The following is an 11,019-nucleotide window of genomic DNA, read 5'->3' on the forward strand; positions in this document are numbered from 1 at the left end:
TCTTGAAGAGACATTTGCATATCCATGTTTATAGCAGCACTATTCATAACAGCCAAGAAGTGAAAACAACCCAAATTTCCATTGACAGACGAATGGACAAACAAAATGTGGTATACACATGCAATGGAATACCTAAAAAAAGAAATCCTGTCTCATGCTACACATAGACGAAACTGAAGGACATTATGCTAAGTGAAATAAGCCACTCACAAAAACACAAATACTACATGATTCCACTTATATGGGGTTCTTAAGTTAGTCATCATTAAAAAGACAAAATGTAGAGACAGAAAGTAGACAGTCTTCATTCAAAGCAAACAAACCAATAAGACTGGTTACCAGGGGCTGGGGAGAGGGCGGGGAAGAGGAGTTGTTCAACGGGTTCGGTTTCAGTTTTGGAAGATGAAAAAGTTCTGGAGATCGGTTGCACAGCGATGTAAATATACCTAACCCTACTGAACTGTGCACTTAAAAATGGTTAAGATGGGCTGGGCGCAGTGGCTCACGCCTGTAATCCCAGCACTTTGGGAGGCTGAGGTGGGCGGATCACGAGGTCAGGAGATTGAGACCATCCTGGCTAACACGGTGAAACCTCGTCTCTACTAAAAAATACAAAAAATTAGCCGGGCGTGGTGGCGGGTGCCTGTAGTCCCAGCTACTCAGGAGGCTGAGGCAGGAGAATCGCTTGAACACAGGAGGCGGAGGTTGCAGTGAGCCGAGATCGTGGCCATTGCACTCCAGACTAGGCAATAAGAGCGAAACTCTGCCCCTCACCAAAAAAATTTTATCTTTCTGCCCATGGACACCAACAAAGAAGCGTCATGAAAGCCTCTCTTCTCCCTGCCGTCATGTCTAAGTCAGAGTCTCCTAAAGAGCCTGAACAGCTGAGGAAGCTCCTCTTTGGAGGGTTGAGCTTTGAAACAACCGATGAGAGCATGAGGAGCCATTTTGAGCAATGAGGAACGCTCCCGGACTGTGCGGTAACGAGAGATCCAAACACCAAGCATGCCAGGGGCTTTGGGTTTGTCACCTATGCCACTGTGGAGGAGGTGGACGCAGCCATGAATGCAAGGCCACACAAGGTGGATGGAAGAGTTGTGGAACCAAAGAGAGCTGTCTCAAGAGAAGATTCTCAAAGACCAGGAGCCCACTTAACTGTGAAAAGATATTTGTTGGCCAGGCGCAGTGGCTCATGCCTGTAACCCCAGCACTTTGTGAGGCTGAGGCGGGTGGATCACGAGGTCAGGAGATCGAGACCATCCTGGCCAATACAGTGAAACCCTGTCTCTACTAAAAAAATACAAAAAAAATTAGCTGGGCGTGGTGGCGGGCGCCTGTAGTCCCAGCTACTCGGGAGGCTGAGGCAGGAGAATTGCTTGAACCTGGGAGGCGGAGCTTGCAGTGAGTCGAGATTGCACCACTGCACTCCAGCCTGGGCGACAGAGTAAGACTCTGTCTCAAAAAAAAAAAAAAAAAAAAGAATAAAAAAGAAAAGAAAAAGATACTTGTTGGTGGCATTAAAGAAGACACTGAAGAACATCCCCTCAGAGATTATTGATTATTTGGAACAGTATGGGAAAATGGAAGTGATCGAAATCACAACTGACCGAGGCAGTGGCAAGAAAAGGGGCTTTGCCTTTATAACCTTTGATGACTATGACTCCGTGGATAAGACTGTCATTCAGAAATATCATACTTTGAATGTCCATAACTGTGAAGTTAGGAAGCCCTGTCAAAGCAAGAGATGGTGAGTGCTTCATCCAGCCACAAAAGTCGAAGTGGTTCTGGAAACTTTGGTGGTGGTCATGGAGGTGGTTTTGGTGGGAATGACAACTTTGGTCATGGAAGAAACTTCAGTGGTTGTGGTGGCTTTGGTGGCAGCCATGATGGTGGTGGATATGGTGGCAGTGGGGATAGCTATAATGGATTTTGTAATGATGGAAGCAATTTTGGAGGTGGTGGAAGCTACTATGATTTTGGCAGTTACAACAATCAGTCTTCAAATTTTGGACCCGTGAAGGGAGGAAACTTTGGAGGCAGAAGCTCTGGCCCCTATGGTGGTGGAGGCCAATAATTTGCCAAACCATGAAACCAAGAAAAATTGTACTCTTCAGGTGGCTATGGCGGTTCTAGTAGCAGCAGTTAGCTATGGCTGTGGCAGAATATTTTAATTAGGAAACAAAGCCTAGCAGGAGAGGAGAGCAAAAGAAGTGACAGGGAAGCTACAGGTTACAACAGATTCATGAACTCAGCCAAGCACAGTGGTGGCAGGGCCTAGCTGCTACAAAGAAGACATGTTTTAGACAAATACTCATGTGTATGGGCAAAAAACTTGAGGACTGTATTTGTGACTAATTGTATAACAGGTTATTTTAGTTTCTGTTCTGTGGAAAGTGTAAAGCATTCCAGCAAAGGGTTTTAATGTAGTTTTTTTTTGCACCCATGCTATTGATTGCTAAATGTAGTAGTCTGATTGTGACCCTGAATAAGTGTATTTTTTTAATGTGCAAATAAAAAATTTCCTTAAATGCCTACAGAATACAGAAAACAACTTTTCAGATATTAACCTGATATAACTGGCCATTCGTTTTTATTGCAGAGAACTTCTCCACATCTGCTTCCACCATGAATTAACCACCACAAATCATATGTTCCATTGGTCATAATGCCTGGTCACAAAAATCATAACAGTTTTACATGAGGTGAGATTTTTCAGCTTACAAATACTTTTATGCCCATGATCTCATTTTATATTTGCCACAAACCTGAAAGATAGTAAATATTGACATCTCATTTTAAAGTTGAAAAACTCAGGGCTGAGAGATTTGCCTCATAAAACTCACATGCCACCTCTATGCTCTGAACCCAAATCTTCAGATTCCTGTTCATAGCAGCATCACTCACAACAGCCAAAAGGTGGAAGCAGCCCAAGTGTCCATCAATGAATGAATTATTACACAAAATGTGGTGCATCCATACAGTGGAATATTATAGAGCCTTAAAAAAGAAGGAAATTGGCCAGGTGCAGTGGCTCATGCCTGTAATCCCAGGACTTTGGGAGGCCGAGATGGGTGGATCACAAGGTCAGAAGTTCGAGACCAGCCTGGCCAACATGGTGAAACCCCATCTCTACTAAAAATACAAAAATTAGCTGGGTGTGGTGGCAGGTGCCTGTAATCCCAGCTACTTGGGAGGCTGAGGCAGGAGAATCGTTTGAACCCAAAACATGGAAGTTGCAGTGAGCCCATATCATGCCATTGCACACTCCAGCCTGGGCGACAGGGCAAGACTCTGTCTAAAAAAAAAAAAAAAAAAAAGGAAATCGCCTGGCATGGTGGCTCACACCTGTAATCCCAGCACTTTGGGAGGCCAAGGTGGGTAGATCACCTGAGGTCAAGACCAGCCTGACCAACAAGGCGTAACCCCATCTCTGCTGAGAATACACAAATAAGCTGGGCATGGTGGAGCTTGCCTGTAATCCCAGCTACTCGGGAGGCTGAGGCAAAGAATCACTTGAACCCGGGAGACGGAGATTGCAGTGAACCGAGATCACGCCACTGCACTCCAGCCTGGTCGACAGAGCAAGATTCCGTCAAAAAAAAAAAAAAAAAAAAGAAGGAAATCCCATTACATGCTACAACATGGATGAACCTCCAAGCCATGATGCTGAGTGAAATAAGCCAGTCACAAAAGTACCAATACTGTGTGATTCCACTCATATGCCATATGTAGAGCAGGCGAATTCATAGACGCAGAAGTGTAAGTGTGATAAGGCGCTGCGGGAGTGGGAACCGGGAGTTAGTGTTGAACAGGTGGCAGTTGCTGCGCAGGCAGATGAAGAGTTCTAGAGGTGGACAGTGGTGATGGCCACACAGCGATGTGAATGCTCTCGATGCCACTGAACTGTGCACTTAAAAATGGGTAAGATCGCCGGGCGCGGTGGCTCACGCTTGTAATCTCAGCACTTTGGGAGGCCGAGGCGGGCGGATCACGAGGTCAGGAGACCGAGACCACGGTGAAACCCTGTCTCTACTAAAAATACAAAAAATTAGCCGGGCGTAGTGGCGGGCGCCTGTAGTCCCAGCTACTCGGAGAGGCTGAGGCAGGAGAATGGCGTGAACCCGGGAGGCGGAGCTTGCAGTGAGCCGAGATCGCGCCACTGCACTCCAGCCTGGGCGACAGAGTGAGACTCCGTCTCAAAAAAAAAAAAAAAAAAAAAAAAAAAAAAAAAAAAAAAAGGGTAAGATGGTATTTAATGTTATGTCCTTTTTACCACAATTTGAAATAAAACAAAGAGCTCTCCAGGGGCTTCAGGTGTGTGGTCACATCGCCCGGTCCCGTGTCGCTGTTACCAGGAGCCTTCGGTGCGGCGAGCTCGGGTGCCAGGAACTCCGTTCCGTGTCGCCCTTTCTGTTGACCGCTAAGCCCGGGGGATTTCGCCCGTCTTGCCTGCCCCGTGCACGGCCAGGCCCTTCAGGAGCTGCGGACCGCCAGGTCCTACCGCAGCAGCACGGGGCGCACGAGCCTCCTGGGCGCCGGGCGCTCCAGAGCCTCGCAGAGGACTCCCCATCTCTTCACACCCTCTCCAACTGCACTTGCAGCCAGATCTCCCCCTCCCTCCCCTCCCTTTGGTCTTGTGAGATCGCAGTTTTCCGGAGCCCTCCCCGTCTCTCCACCGTTTCTCCATCCCCCCGGGGTTCCTCTCCAGCCACTAGCACGTGCTGAGCCCGCATCCTCCAGGCTAGCTCTGGTGGTGGGTGCCTGAGTGAAGAAAGCATTTCCCCTTTCTCAACAAAAGTAGTACAAAAGACGTCAAATCCAGGCAGGATGTTGTGGTTCAAATTTCAAATCTGCCACTTGCTTCTATATTCGGCAAAATCCTATTATTATCTGTGTTTTTTATTTTTATTTTTATTTATTTTTTTTTTTTTTGAGACAGAGTCTCGCTCTGTCGCCCAGGCTGGAGTGCAATGGCGCGATCTCGGTTCACTTCAAGCTCCGCATCTCCGGTTCATGCCATTCTCCTGCCTCAGCCTCCCGAGTAGTTGGGACTACGGGGACTACAGGCGCCCACCACCACGCCCGGCTATTTTTTTCTATTTTTAGTAGAGGCGGGGTTTCACCTGTGTTAGCCAGGATGGTCTCGATCTCCTGACCTTGTGATCCGCCCACCTCAGCCTCCCAAAGTGCTGGAATTACAAGCGTGAGCCACCGCGCCCGGCCTATCTGTGTTTATTTTATGAGGTTTTGAGGATCCTGTTAAAGGGCTCAGCGTTCTCAGTTCAGTTCTACAAATGTTTAATGAACACCTAATATATGACTGGCACTATCCAAGAAGAGATGTCTTCTCTCCCTTCCTCTGTTCCTTCATTAAATGTATTTTGTGTACCTGCTGTGTGCCAGACACTGTACTGTGTATTGGGGATACCCGTGAAGAAGGCGGACATGCTTCCTTCTGCCCAGAACTCACAGGAGGGGAAAGCATTTAGAAAATTATAATACAATAGTCCCAAAGGTATGATGGAGAAGTGGAGGAAGCTGCTGCTGGAGCACCCAGGAGAGGGCGCGATCCAGACTGGGGAGGTCATGGAAGGCAGCCCAGCGGAAGTGATGCCTACCTGAAACCTACTATCAGGCAGGAGAGGCCAGAGAAGGGGCACACATGGTGTGGGGGATGTCGCCATATGGCTGGAGCTTCACAGTGCCTGAAGGAGATTTGAGGCTGGGGCCGTATGAGTCTTATTAAGGAAACTGGGCAAGATTAACCAAAGTTGGTTGTCTGTTGCTTGCAACCAAAGAACTCAACCAGACTGAAATAGAATCACAGAATCATGTATTTCAAGTCTCGCAAGGAACTCCAGAGACACTCTGATTTGGAAACAAACCTCTGGGCAGTTAAGGATTATCAGCTCTGTCTTATACGTGGGGTGGATCACTCAGGTTAGGAAACAGAAGTAACCCCGCAGTGTCACAGTGAATATGTGCTAGACTTAAAACACCCACACCTCCTGTCTCTCAGGGTGGAGGGGCGCATTCCCCACCACCTCTTTGTTTATCCCACGTGATTTCTAGTATAATGCCTCGCTTTGAGAAGGAACCATTTTAGTAGAGATAATGATACCCAATTTAAGCATGTCAGTTAAAAACAATGAGAAGGAAAAAGCTACATTAGCTGGTAAGAGAGTGAAGGTGCCAAATAATACTTCTTCCAGTATTCAGACCAACTCTTTTAGATTTTTTTTTAACAACCTCCTATGTTAAATATACTTTATTTATTTATTTATTTATTTATTTATTTATTTATTTGAGACGGAGTCTCACTCTTTCACGCAGGCTGGAGTACGGTGGAGCAATCTCGACTCACTGCAATCTCCACCTCCCGAGTTCAAGCAATTCTCTGCCTCAGCCTCTTGAGCAGCTGGGATTACAGGTACCTGCCGCCGTGCCCAGCTAATTGTTGTACTTTTAGTAGAGAGGGGGTTTCACCATCTTGGCTGTGCTGGTCTCGAACTCCTGACCTCGTGTTAGACCCGCCTCGGCCTCCCAAAGTGCTGGGATTACACGTGTAAGCCACCACACACTGCCAGTTCGATTCTTTCTTAACTTCCCTTTTCCTTGAAATAATCCTCCCCTTACCCAACTGACTCTTTTCTTTCTTCTTTCTTTCTTTCTTTCTTTCTTCTTTCTTTCTTTCTTTCTTTCTTTCTTTCTTTCTTTCTTTCTTTCTTCTTTCTTCTTTCTTTCTTTCTTTCTTTCTTTCTTTCTTTCTTTCTTTCTTCTTTCTTTCCTTTTCTTCTTTCTTTCTTTTTTTTTTTTTTTGTTGAGATGGAGTCTTGCTCTGTCGCCCAGGCTAGAGTGCAGTGGCATGATCTCGGCTCACTGCGACCCCTGCCATTGAGGTTCAAGCAACTCTCCTGCCTCAGCCTCCCAAGTAGCTGGGATTACACGTGCCCGCCATTATGCCTGGCTAATTTTTGTATTTTTAGTAGAGACGGAGTTTTGCCACATTGGCCAGGCTGGTCTCGAACTCCTGACCTCAGTTGATCCGCCTGCCTCGGTCTCCCACAACTGACTCTTTTCTTAATGTTGAACAAAATAGTTTCCCTGAGTGTCCTGAGCAGCTAGGGTGCCATCAAGGAATGAAGCGTCCTGAATGGATCCTTCTAGAAAAGGCTGGGGATGGGAGCCACCTGGTGGCCAAAGCTGTGCAGACCACAGCTGTGTAATGAGGCGTTGGTTTAAAAAAGGAACAGGCTGCAGAGCTGAAGTATTTGTCAAAGTAATAAAAACGTTTAAATGAGTCATTTGGTTTATAGCAACTCCTAGGAAACGCTTTTCCAAACAATTTAGTCTGTTGAGCGCATACAGTACTGGTTTCCGCTAGAGTTTTGTTCATATAATTGAGAAACTCGCAACTTAAGACTTGAGCAGCAGTTCTAAAGTGTGGTCTGTGGACTTCAGGGGCACACGAAGTCCCCCTTTTCAATTGTATACCTGGGGGATGCTGGACTTCCCCCATCTACTTCAAACAAAACATATTGTAACAGGTCAAATGTGGAAGCAGAAATAAAAATTCCACCATCTGTGACTGGATGCGATGGCTCACGCCTGTAATCTCAGCACTTTGGGAGGCCGAGGTGGGCAGATCACTTGAGGTCAGAAGTTCAAGAGCAGCCTGGCCAACATGGTGAAACTCTGCCTCGACGAAAAATACAAAAAATTAGCCGGGCATGGTGGCACACGCCTATAAATCCCAGCTACTCAGAAGGCTGAGGCACGAGAATCGCATGAACCCAGGAGGCAGAGGTCGCAGTGAGCTGAGATTGCACCACTGCACTCCAGCCTGGGCAACAGAGCAAGACAATGTCTCAAAAAAAAAAAAAAAAAAAAAGAATTCCACTATCTGATATTAAACCAGCTATTCAAGAGGTTTGCAAAATGTAAACCAATGCCACTGATGCCACTAACTTTTTTTTTGGGAAATATAGTTATTTGCATAAAACACATTATTTGTGTTAACATGTAATTGGTTTATAATGGCCATTTTTCCATTTATAAATATTCTTTAATTTTTTCCGTTTTAATTTTTAATATGATAAATACTGATAGATAGATAGAGATATAGATATACCTCCTTTCTGTCCCCTCACTTCATATACATGAATTTGTCTGAAGTTCTCAATAATTTTTAAGAGTATAAAGGGATCCTAAGCTCAAAAATTTCTAGAACCACTGGACTAGAGCAATGTGTCAGCTGGGCATTAAAAACAGAACAGAATTTGACATTCCCCTGGAGGGGTTACTGTGTGATGATTTGAATCAGGTACACTTGCAGATGTGTTTCCATCAACCTCTGTATTGAAGGCCCAGTTATCTCTACTTACGTTGTTGCTCGTGTAAACACCTCTTAAGTACCACTCCAAATCTTTGGACACCCGTGGACGCTTGCTCCACCCTACTGCCACTGCAGAAACCAGCTGTCTGTGGACCCTGCCAGCTCCATGTGGCATCCCAAATGGCACTCACCTCACAGGACCCCTGGCCCCTACACTTGAGAAACCCACAGTAAGTCAGAGAAAAGTAAGTGCAGAGAAATTGAAGCCTGTGGGGCGAATCTTTGACCAATCAGCTTAGGAGCAAGCAGATACGTTTTTTCCTCTCCTGCCTGACACAGTGTGCTGGGATCCAGGCCCCTCCAGAAACAGTCCCAGAAGCCCAATCAATCAGTTGTGTCAGATGCCCAATGGTGACCAACTCCTCAGCCCAAAACTCCAGCACTCTGTAAGTTAAGGCTATGCGTAGTTTACCATTTCACCATATTCTCAGCATCTACAAACTATAAACAGCCTTCAAAGAATAGTAGTAGCATTTTCATAACATTTATTTTGTGTCTAATCGGACCCTATGTCATAAGAATTAAAGGAGTAGCTTCTAAAATCTGTCTCCTGAAAATGAGGCTTTAGAATTGTTTCCTAAAATAACATTATTTTCTATTATCCATTACCATTATTAAAAATGGTAATACTCGACCAGGCTTGGTGGCTCACACCTGTAATCCCAGCACTTTGGGAGGCCGAGGCCAGTGGATCCTGAGGTCAGGAGTTCAAGACCGGCTTGGCCAAGATGGTGAAGCCCCGTCTCTACTAAAAACACAAAAAATTAGCCGGGTGTGGTGGCGGGTGCCTGTAATCCCAGCTACACAGGAGGCTGAGGCAGAGAATTGCTTGAACCCAGGAGGCGGAGGTTGCAGTGAGCCAAGATTGTGCCACTGCATTCCAGCCTGGGTGACAGAGCCAGACTCTGTCTCAAAAAAAAAAGTAATACTCTGATTCCAGAAAGGTTACACTGAAATAGACACTCTCACGTTGTTGATAAAAATTGTTATAACTTTTCTGGAACAAAATTTTTTTTGTTTTGTTTTATTTTTTTGTTTGGTTTTGTTTTTTGAGATGGAGTCTCCCTCTGTTGCCTAGGCTAGAGTGCAGTGGTGAGATCTCTGCTCACTGCAACCTCTGCCTCCAGGTTTCAAGCGATTCTCCTGCCTCAGCCTCCCAAGTAGCTGGGATTACAGGTGCGCACCACCATGCCCAGCTAATTTTTTGTATTTTTAGTAGAGACAGGGTTTCACCATGTTGGCCAGGCTGGTCTCGAACTCCTGACATCAAGTGATCTACCCACCTCGGCCTCCCAAAGTACTGGGATTACAGGTGTGAGCCACCACACCTGGCTGGAACATAATTTGGCAACAATTTCTACAGAAACAATTTAAAAATAGGACAAACATTTATGCACAAAAGTATTTCCCTTAGCACATCTATAGCAGTATCTTTAAAAGCAATTACACATTCAATAATATGATGATGGTTACAAATATTTTATGACTGTATGCCATACTGTCACATTTTATGTAATCAATAAAAATTCCATATTCAAAAAGTTTTTAATAAAAAGCAAAATTATCACTATATAATGTTAAGTAAAGGTGAAGGATACAAACTGTATGATCTCAGTTTTTTGTAGCAAGAAAAAGAAAAAAATAAATATATCAAAAATTTTACATGTCTGAAAGGAAATAAGGCAAAGTGTTAAAAAATGGTGGCCTCTTGTAGGTGATACAATTGTGGGTGATTTTTTTCTTCCTGATTTTTTTTTTTTTTGAGACTGAGTCTCACTCTGTCGCTAGGCCAGATTGCAGTGGCTTGCGCCACCACACCCAACGAATTTTTTGCATTTTTAATAGAGACAGGGTTTCACTATGTTGGCCAGGATGGTCTCGATCTCTTGACCTTGTGATCTGCCCACCTCAGCCTCCGAAAGTGCTGAGATTACAGGCGTGAGCCACTGCGCCCGGCCTTTTCTTCCTAATTTTAAACATCTTCTGTATATTTCCAAATTTTCTACAGTGAAAGTGTGATATTTTACATCACGATTATTAGAAGGTAAAAATGGGTGAGGCTCTAGGATTTCAAAGGTCACTTTCAGCTCTAAAATTCCTTAATTCACACAGCTCTTATCACTATGGTTTGTTTGTTTTTTAGACTTTCCACTGATAGTAACAGAAGAGTATATTACACATTTCCTAATAGCAATGTTACGGCATGTCATTGCCTGAGATTCCTAAATCTTGTGCAAGATTTCAACATTATCTGTAGAACTTAAGTGCTAGATTGTGATCTTTTATGAAGTTTTTGAGTGTTGTCAGCAGACTGAATGTTAAGACAAAAATGCCAGGAGAGGATAATACTTGTAAATGTGCATTTCTACATTTAGATATAGCACATTAGTTGGTGCTTCATCGTTCAAGAGACATTTAAATTTTACTACATTATAATAACATTCTTAAGAGTTTCCTTAAGACAAGGAGATAAACTCAGTTATTGCTAAGCAAGAACCTGCTCAAACAGTAAACAAACAGGTATAAACAAGTGCATTTGAGTGTGTGGCCACATGCCTGTCACTCCCAAATTCTTGTCCTTTGTTCCCAGCTGGGGAGAAGGTAAACAGAAATGGGGAATGAGG

At 44.7% G+C, this 11,019-nt stretch overlaps 1 pseudogene; it reads left to right on the top strand.

The window, feature by feature from the left end:
* The first annotated feature begins 830 nt into the window (after positions 1 to 830).
* Positions 831 to 2,171, top strand: LOC129464091 (heterogeneous nuclear ribonucleoprotein A1-like; annotated as a pseudogene).
* Positions 2,172 to 11,019: the final 8,848 nt, after the last annotated feature.

Source organism: Symphalangus syndactylus, chromosome 15 (genome assembly GCF_028878055.3).
Source record: "Symphalangus syndactylus isolate Jambi chromosome 15, NHGRI_mSymSyn1-v2.1_pri, whole genome shotgun sequence".
NCBI classification, from domain to species: domain Eukaryota; kingdom Metazoa; phylum Chordata; class Mammalia; order Primates; family Hylobatidae; genus Symphalangus; species Symphalangus syndactylus.